The sequence below is a fragment of the Dromiciops gliroides genome, chromosome 5, assembly GCF_019393635.1.
Source record: "Dromiciops gliroides isolate mDroGli1 chromosome 5, mDroGli1.pri, whole genome shotgun sequence".
Classification (NCBI taxonomy): Eukaryota; Metazoa; Chordata; class Mammalia; order Microbiotheria; family Microbiotheriidae; genus Dromiciops; species Dromiciops gliroides.
This window is the reverse complement of record NC_057865.1, coordinates 27,484,341-27,494,004: the sequence shown is the minus strand read 5'-3', so window position 1 is coordinate 27,494,004 and position 9,664 is coordinate 27,484,341. Positions and strand designations below refer to the sequence as shown.

General features: G+C 47.3%; 1 protein-coding gene across 3 annotated transcripts in view; it reads left to right on the top strand.

The window, feature by feature from the left end:
* Positions 1 to 1,480: 1,480 nt before the first annotated feature.
* The window catches only part of LRRC3B (leucine rich repeat containing 3B), a 108,324-nt gene continuing 100,140 nt past the window's right edge, over positions 1,481 to 9,664 (top strand). The window contains exon 1 of one of the 3 annotated variants that reach the window (XM_043967773.1): positions 1,481 to 1,613. The gene's annotated coding sequence lies outside the window, so the exon portion shown is untranslated. Of the gene's footprint in view, positions 1,614 to 1,870; positions 1,892 to 2,226; positions 2,324 to 9,664 lie in introns of those variants that run through there. The other 2 variants (XM_043967775.1, XM_043967774.1) reach the window with 2 other exon arrangements.

The window sequence follows — 9,664 nt, the reverse complement described above, 5'->3', positions numbered from 1 at the left end:
TTTTTTACCAATGACTGATCAAAGTTATGCCCAAGATCCTAGTTCTGTTCAGCTACTTGTCCTTGGAGGTAGGAAATAAGCTGGTTTGTTGTTGTTTGTTTTGTTTTTTAATAGAGCCTTTATAATTCAACACAAGAAATGGCAATAACACAGTGACCAATCATTTATCTTTGCCTTTAAAGTTTAAAAAGAGAATTCATTTTTAAGGGGGTGGGCGTGGAGCCTCAGGCTACATTTCATCTGACTCTAGCTGTAGCTGGTGGTTATCTTAGAGAAGATGGGATTAGTCACTAGGCTTAATAAGGTAAGTGAGTTAGATGAGCAATCAACTGAAAGCCCAAACTTTGTGCTTTAGAGATGCTGCTGGACTATTGTGAACCTCAAGAGTCAATCCAGGCTAGAGCCTGGACTGGATCCAAAACACACGTTCCTCCCTCACACACAATACCTCATTTCCCCATTTCCCTTTTCCCTCTTCTTTCAAATTCGTTAACATAAATCGGTTTGCAAACCTTAGAGCACTACATAAATATTTATTGTCATTATTATTATGATTGTGATTCTGACAAGCTGATTGTAATAGTGCTTCCACACAGGGGGAAAGGTGGAGAGGGAGCACATTCGGTGCCCCCACCCCTTGCTCTAAGGGAGAAATTGCAGGTACATTAGGGGGTGGCAAATATTGGACGACCGGCTCTCGTTCATAGGTCATTGCTCTCCATTGCCTTCTTCCTTTAAAATAGAAAATGGGGGAGCAAAGAGGGAATGGAGAGACCTAATAGCCTTCGGGCAGTTTTCTCACTTTCATCTTCTCTTCCAAAAGAATTTCCACCGCCTTCCCATTACCGCCACCACCACCACCACCCCCAACCACGGAAATGGGCGTAGAAAACTCAACCCAAAGCAAGAATGACTCTATAGTCCTCCCTAACCCCCTTCTCCCTTCAATTCCTGCCCCAGGTTTGAAGAGGCACACTCCAGTGATTGAGAGGAGAGCATCTAATTGAGAAAAGCTACCCTCTCCTCTGTCTTTGTCTCCTCCTTCTACTCGTCTCTCTGGGTCGGGACTCTGCAGCAGCAGCGGCAGCAGCAACAGCAGCAGCGGCAGCAGCAGCAGTAACACAAGCGACAGGACCGAGGAGGCGGCAGAGCGCGCTCGGGGAGCCGGCGGCAGCTGGAGGGAACGATCCCGGGAGCCTCCTCCCAGCTCCGCAGCCAGCCGAGATGCTCCTGCGGTTCTAGCACTTCTTGCCGGCCCTCGGCCGCGGCGGCGGAGGGAAGAGAGGAGAGGAAAGAGGAGAGGAGAGCGGCGGCACCAGAACCCCAGCTGCCTAGCCTGGGCGCAGTGGACTGGCTGGCTGGCGGGCAGCAGCCATTGCACGCGCGCACCCCCCACCTCTTGCACACACGCACACATACGTCCACGCATTCACAGACACACAGGCGCACAGGCGCAACACACACACACACACACACACACACACACACACACACACACACACACACACACACACACACCCCTCCCTTGTAACCCCCAGCGCGCCCTCCTCCCCTCCTCCTCCCCAAGGCGCCGCTCCGATGGAGCAGCTAGCCTGGCACCGTGCTGGCGCAAGGTAAGATCCAGCCGCCTGTTGCTTTTCATTGCGCCCGGCCCGACTCCTCGCGGGCGCCCCCACTGTGGGCTCGCCATCCTGCGGAGAAGGATGGCCAAGTGCGGCTGGCGTTCTCTCAACGTCTCCTAGATGGATTCGGGCTTGGGCATGGCGGGGAAGGGGGGCGGGGAGTGGAGCGGGGCGAGCTCACTGGGGAGGCTGTGAGGGGGCAGGGCGAACTCCCTGAACTTTTGGGCTAAGCTGCGGGTGTTGTGGGCCCTCTCCTTGTAAGTTACCTGGTGAGTTTCGCTGTGGTCCCCTCCCCCATCCCCCAGGCAGCAGGCAGCCCTCCCTTTCGGCTTGTGTAGTGCGGGGAGCCTCAACTCCGCAGGGCCTCTCGAGGTCTGCATTTGGGACTGAGCAAAACAAAATAATACTGAAGAGAAAATAGAATCCGAGAGGTGGGGCCGAGGGGGAGAGAATGGAAGGAGAGAGGGAAGGAGGGGGGAGGGAAAAAGGAGGTGGCCAGGAATTGGGAAGCAGCCCCTCGGCTGAAATCCGCCAGGACCCGGCATGGGGGGCTGGGCCAAGGGAAGTCCAACCCCCCCCCCCCCCTCCCCGACATCTATTGGTTAGCCAAGTTGTAGCGGCCGGCCGGATGAGTCTCTGAGCCTGGACCAGGGCTGATGTGTGCACCAGCAATTGCGAGAATACAAATCAGGGGGGGTGGGGTAAGTAAGTGCTTCGGGTTTGGAGAGGTTAAGGCTGGGCGGGACGCAAGCGGGCTTGGGCAAGCTTTGGGTGGCAGCCTAAGGAAAGATGCTTACCGGTGCCAGGGGACGGGGGAGATCTGGGGCGCTTCGTATGGGGGGGGGGAGGGGGAAGGGAGTAGAGTAAGAAGTGTGCCGGCGTGTGTGTGTGTGTGTGTGTGTGTGTGTGTGTGTGTGTGTGTGTGTAAGTGGCTGGAGGAAGGGGACTGTAAAGCAAAGAATAGAGGAATTAAGAGTAATTGAATTTTAGACCCCAAGAAAGCAGAGAGAGGTGATAACGCCTTCTGTTTTAAGGGGGGAAATCACCCCGCAGCAATAGGAGGAGAGGTGGGGATGATGCTTGTGGTGTTAGAGGTGGAGATGGTGTGAGTGCGTGGGGTGATTATACATAGAAACAAGCCTTGTTGAAACACCCCAAATCCTGGAGAGCTCCGACTTCCACACTCTGTGCATCTTCCCAGCTCGTTTCCTATTCTCCCAATCCCCCTACCCAGCCACCCACCCACGGTTCTGGTCAGGGCTCCCAGGCACAGTTCCCCGCCCCGTGCTCCAGGTGCTTTGCCCAGCGCTGCAGACAGAGAAGAAGGAAACGCGGAGTTCCGAGCTTCTAGGATGAGGATAAGGCTGGGTGGGGGTAGGAAGTTCTCTAGCACCCGGGGCGGGGCTCGGGGCGGGGAGGGGGCAGAATCCGAGACTCTGTGGGTGGTGGGCTAGGGAATGGGCTGCGGCTAGATACGGCACACCGTCATCGTCCTCCCTCCCCACCCTCCACATCCCTCCAAAGGAGAATCACACCTGGGTGGAGGGAGAGGGAGAAGGAAAAGCAAAAGGGGAAGCTTCCAGGATGGAAAAGCGATCCCTAGCATGTTTCCGGAGAGGGCAGCTCGTCTGCTATGTTTGCTGCCCACTTTCTGGGGCTGGGGCTGATCTGCATTCTGGAGTGGAGAGAGGGGCTAGCGGAAGCAGGGATATGAGCCCGGGGGCAAAGGGTGGGATGGCCAAGAGGAAAGAGAGAGAGAGAGAAAGAGAAAGAGAGAGAGAGAGAGAGAGAGAGAGAGAGAGAGAGAGAGAGAGAGAGAGAGAGAGAGAGAGAGAGAGAGAGAGAGAGAGAATGGCTAGGCAAGCAGTTCCTCCAAGACTGGGGGGAGGGAGGCAGGGCTTTTCTGGGGACCTCTCCACTTTGTCGCCCGCTAGTAGCAGGTTGCTAGCGGGAGCTGGGAAGAAATGCTGCAGGTTGAGATTGGAAAAGGCGCGGTCCGGGTCTCCTCCCCCTCCTCTTTCTCCTCTTCCTCCTCTTCCTCCTCTTCCTCCTCTTCTTCCTCCTCTTCCTCCTTTTCCACCTCTTCCTCCTCTTTCTCTCCTCCTCGTCCCCCTCCCCCTCCTCCGCCTCTGGCTACCTTGGAACAAAATGCACGAATAGCACCAGGCGGTGGCCCAGGCTGCAGCAGGAAAAGCCTTAGGCTCCCCTCCTCCTCCTGCTGCTGCCCGCCTAGTCTACCACCTGCCCCCCTCTGCTAGGGGCCCCGCCGGGGCTCAGGTTCCCGAGCTGCAGCCTGAAGCTGGGCTCCCCTGGGCGGGGAAACACCGGGCTTAACCCTCCCTTCCCCAGAACAGGAGGAGGAGCACCCCCCTGGAGGGGCAGGGCTGCCCCAGGGAGGCTCACCTCCCTCCCTCCCCCACCGCCCGGCTACCTAGGTGTTGAGAGGCTTTTTTCATGTAGGTGAGGAATGATGGGTGGCCACGAGGCGGGGGTAGGGTGGAGGCTACTGAATGCACCTCACACCTCTCCGCGGTTGGGTTTGCTTTCAGAGCTCTGCAGGCTGACCCCTGTGAGTGCACTCTCATTCCCAGTTCCCAGGGCTGGGGAAACCTCTCCTCCTCTTCAGTGCCAGCATGCCCCTGGCCCTTATGGCAGAGGAAGCCACATCCTCTAGGCCTTCTAAGAGGAATTCCGTGGTTGCCCTCCCTCCATCTCGGTGAGAGCCCCTGAAAGTGGTTTCCTTACATCTGATTGCCTAGGCATTTCCATGCTGCTTGGCTGCCAGAGATGCTGTGAGCTCCAGGAGACCCAAAGAAGTGGGGAAAGGGGAATTCCCACTTGCTCGGTCTTCCCCCAGTGTATTTCCTGCACCGATAAACCCGATCTGTTCTGTCGAGGTTTCTTTGTAGCCATCTTAAGCCCCTCCCATACACGCGGGATTCTAAATTGCCTAGATAAGTTGAAAAAAAGGCAAGAACTAAGGCCTGAATGAGTCAGATATTTGCCCAAACCTCCATCTTCACCTGCTCAGGCACAGGCTTAGACTGTCTTTCTGTAGCTATCATCCTTGAATAGGTTAACTAGTGGTATCAGTTCCTAAAGCTTCCTAGCACCTAGGACAGTGCCTGCTACCTGGTAGGCACTTCATGAATGGTGATTGATTGAATTTTAGCTTTAGTTATCCTGAAAATAGTCATCCCACTATGCCTGTGAGGACATGCTTAGACCATAGCTGATTCTTTAAAGCCAGAAGGTCCCTCAGATATTGTGAAGGCCAACCCCTTCATTTTTCACATGAGGAAACTGAGTCTAAGAGCAGTTTAACAGACTTGCATAGGGCCATGGAACCACTAAATGTCTGGGGATGGGGTGTGGAGTTTAGCTGTGAATATGTTCCACTGCCCCAATTTGAGTTTTATAAAATATTTAAAATAATTTATTTGATCTTCACAAACAGTTCTGACATTGTCTTTCTGATTTCTTTATATCCATTTTATAAATAAATAAATTTTTAAAAGAACAAGGTGTAAGAGGTGAAATCGTGTGCCTATGGTTGCCCAATCAATAAATATCAGAGGTAGGATGAGCACTGTTATCTCTCCCTGCAACCAATCCCTGTGGGCCTTTAAGTACAAGCTACCTGAATACTTATTGGAGATGGTGTAGAGGATTCTTTGTAGGCAAGTCTTAGTTAGCCTGAATGGCCTCTGAAGTCCCTACTAGCCCTGAAATCTGTGATTCTGACTCTAAGCCCCAGTGGTCTGACCACTGTACTTCCTTATTATGACAATAATAGTAATAGCTGACTATAGGTAATGCCTATAAAAACTTGCAAAGGGCTTGTCATTTGTTATCTGATTTCATTCTTCAAATACACTTTATGAAGTATATTCTCTCTTCAATTTTCAGATGGGGAAACTGAGGCCCAGAGGAGTCACATGACTTGCCCATGTTCCCACAGTTGAGACACATCTAGCTTGTCTGAATCTCAAATTCAGCCCACTTTCCACTGCATCAGGTTGACTACCCCCCTTTTTTGTGTGTAAGAAAACGGAATGGGTGGGAAAACTACAGAGAATGGAACTCCCAAGTGCAGTGTTTTGTTTTGGTTTTTGTTTGTTTGTGTAACGATTGGAATGACGCCACCTGCTGGATACTTACTGTAGAAGAGTTCCGCCCATGAAGCGAAGGTCTTTGAGGGCAAGACCAGGAGTCTTTTCTTTGTCGTCAGGAAGTGACACGGGCTAGTGGGGGAGGAAAGGAAGACACTGGGTGCTCGCTCTCTGGGCTCTTTCCTGAGACGCTGGTGGAGAGGGGAGCTAGAAATGTGCTCTCCCTTTAATAGATAGGAATCTAGGCCTTTTCTTCTCTCTTACCAAACTCTTATTCTCCTTAATAAATGCTTAAAATTCAAACTCTTGCTAAAGCTTATAATTTATTGGCGACCACTCATTAGATATTTTACACAGTTAGCTAGAATTTTAGCCCTTAACATTTGTTTTGTCTTTTATTCCTCCAGGAAGCCTCTTTGCTTCCTGTGCTGGTAGAGGGGGAATGGGGTAATCAGGAATGAGTCCCTTAGGAGGGAGATCAGTCAGTAGCAAACCCCAAAACAATGCCTTTCTAGCAAGCTAGCTCTACCTCTCTCTCCCTCTTGAGCAGTGACTGATTATGTGCAACATAGAATTCAGTTTTACATCTAGAAGGGACCCTTTTGCAGAAGTCATCTAGCCTCTCCCTTCACCATTTACAGCTAAGGACCCTTAGGCCAAAATGATTCTTATTCACAGCCTATTAGTGGCCTGGTCATACTTAAGTCTACATTCCATTCAGTGACTCCTGGTCCTTTGCTCCTTCTTAGAATATGCTTATGTTTAGAAAAGTTGTATTACTATAGTTGTTTTTTCAACATTTTAAAAGCACAATGGAAGCTTTAAAAAAAACAAAAAATTATCATTCGGACAATTTCACTAATATATTATAAATGGTTTGGGCAGGTAAGAAGGAAGCTAGCCTTTTTCCTCAAACCTAAGCTTCAAAAAATTCTTGCAAGAATTTGTGAAACCTGCATCAGAGAAGTAATAGTGCATATGATCAGCAACATTGAGGAATTTCCTAATACAAAAGACAGAAAGGCTTTATAATTATGTCATAAACTCCTCTCCTTAAATGAAGAACAATCCCTGCTTTCCCTACCCCCATTTTTTCTTTTAGTATCATAGCATTTTAGATCTAGAAACTAAAATGGACGACAGAAGATATCTAATCCAATTCCTTCATTTATACAGGTGAGGAAATTGAGGCCCACAAAAGTTAACTGACTTCCAATAGATACTTGCTAGGAATTGACAGGTGGGATTTAAACTAAGGACCCAAGGACTGTCAAGTTTAGCACTCTTTCCATTGCCTTCTCCATGCCCTCTCCTCCCATTCCCCTCTCCCCTCACCATCTTTTGTTGTTGTTGGGTGGGAAAGTGTCTAAATCTATATAAGGAATTGCACAATTCAGACTGGATTGATTTGAGAACACATATCCATATGCTATCATATCCATCCCTATCTATCTATCTATCTATCTATCTATCTATCTATCTATCTATCTATCTATCTATCTATCATCTATCTATCTATCTATCTATCTATCTATCTATCTATCTATCTATCTATCTACTATCTATCATGGTCACATTGTAACCCTCGCTTTTGTGATCTTTTGATTAAGAAAAAGTTTGAAACAATGGCGAAGTGAGGATGCCTCCGGAAGTTGTATTGGAAGAAGGAAGCAACTTCCCCTCTGATTTGAAAGGAGCTTCCTCCAAGTAGCAATTGTATACCAGTCATTCAGCTCCTAAGATCATTCATATAGAGCTGGAAGAGACCTCAGAGGTCATGTAGTCTAACTCTCTAACTCTACAGGTAAGAAAACTGAGGCCTAAGAGGAAGTGAATTTGTCCAAAAATATCTCCTAGGGACTCTTTGTGTCCTCAGGTGGGGACCAAAGAAATAAGGACCCACTGTGTAATTTCTCTGGTTGTTGTTAAGACCTTGATAGCAGTAATGTAGTTTCCCAGCTACAGGACTGGGCTTTTTCCTTTGGAGCCAAACAACACATAGGTAAGCTGGGCTCCATGAGAAGAGTGGGGGAGTTGGTTGGGCCAGGTTCTCATTTCTGTAGCCTGTGCAGAGAAATGCTGCAAGAGAGGGGAATTAAAACCTAATTAAAATATTTTAATATGGAGTAGTTAGGTAGCACAATAGATAAAGTGCCAACCCTGGATTCAGGAGGACCTGAGCTCAAATCTGACCTCAGACACTTGACACTTATTAGCCATGTGACCCTGGGCAAGTCATTTAACCCTCACTGCCCTGCAAAAAACAAAATTTTATATATATACATATGTATTTGTATATATATATATATATATATATATATATATATATATATATATATATATATTATATATGAAAGAACCAAGAAAAAGGAAAAGAGAAACTTGGATCATTTTATATTCATTAGATGAGTTATCCTCAGCCCTTTTTCTGGGACAGCCCAAGGTAGGAGTTCCCATTCTTTTCAGTTTATGTTGGAGAATCTGGGGAATTACTATTGGGAACTCTTGTTGACAAGTCACCCATAGGAATTCATGCTGTCAGATTTTCAAGGCTGGGAATATCTGACTACAGACTTCCTTCCCTATCAAGACACTCCCCACTTCTCCCAGGTAGGACAGACAATTGTGGCTGACTTGAAATTAATCAGATCAAGGGGTTGAGGTTAGAGCACTAGCCTTGGAATCAGGAATATGTGGGTTCAAATCCCACCTTAGGCACTTAGTAGTTGAATGGTGCAAGTCACTGGTAATCACTTTTCTCATCTGCAGAATGAAGCAGTTAGATTTCATAACTTCTATGGTTCATTCCAGTTCTAAATAAATATATTCTCCCTTGATCCAGTTGGGGATGGCTAAGACCAAAATTCAATTCCATAAATATTTACTGTGTCATTAAGTCTCTTCCCACCTCTCAATCTATGAACTTGGCATAGCAGACCAAAATCTTCTGTATCTGGAGTCAGAAAACTCGAGTTTGACTCCTGCCTTGCCACTGTTTATTAACTAAATCACCATGGGCAAGACATGAACTCTGGATTTCAGGCATCACATTTGTAAAAGGAAAGACCTGGATTAGATATTCTCTAAGTTGCTTCTAGGTGGCAAAATGGATAGAGTGCTAGACCTAGTCAGATCTGACTAGTTAGTTCCTAGTCAGGAAGATCTGAGTTCAAATTAAGCCTCAAATACTTACTATCTATGTGATTCTGGGCAAGGCACTTAAACCTCTCTTTGTCTCAGTTTCTTCATTGGTAAAATGAGAATAATTATAGCACCTACTTCACTGAATTGTTGTGCAGATAACATGAGATAAACCCTAGAAGCACTTTACAAACTCTAAAGCTATAAAGAATTATAATTATCACTGCATTTGTAAACTTTCTACAAACCTTAAAATGCTATGGAACTGTGAGCACTTTAACTCTAAAGTGCTATTTATGAGCCTAGGTTTGACAGTTTGGTGACCCATCATTGATTATCTCAAATTATCTTGAGGGATATCACCTTTTTTATCTTAAAATTAATTTAAAATTTACCTACTAAAATATAGGTCTCTGGGGAAGCTAGGTGGTGCAGTGCATAAAGCACCAGCCCTAGATTCAGGAGGACCTAAGTTCAAATCTGGCCTCAGAAATTTGACACTTAGTAGCTGTGTGACCCTGGGCAAGTCACTCAATCCTCATTGCTCCACAAAAAATAAGAAAAAAAGAATAAAAAATATAGGTCTCTGGGGATAAAACAGAGAACTCTGTAAAATTAGTCAATGACAGGGATTAACAAGTCACCAGATACTGAGAATCCTTGGAATTCACAGTGTTTTCCCAACCAATGCCTCACAGGCAAAATTTATTTTAGCCTGCAAAACTTTTACAACCAAAGATCCTTACTTCTTAACAAAACACAATAATTAGAACAACAATAACAACATGC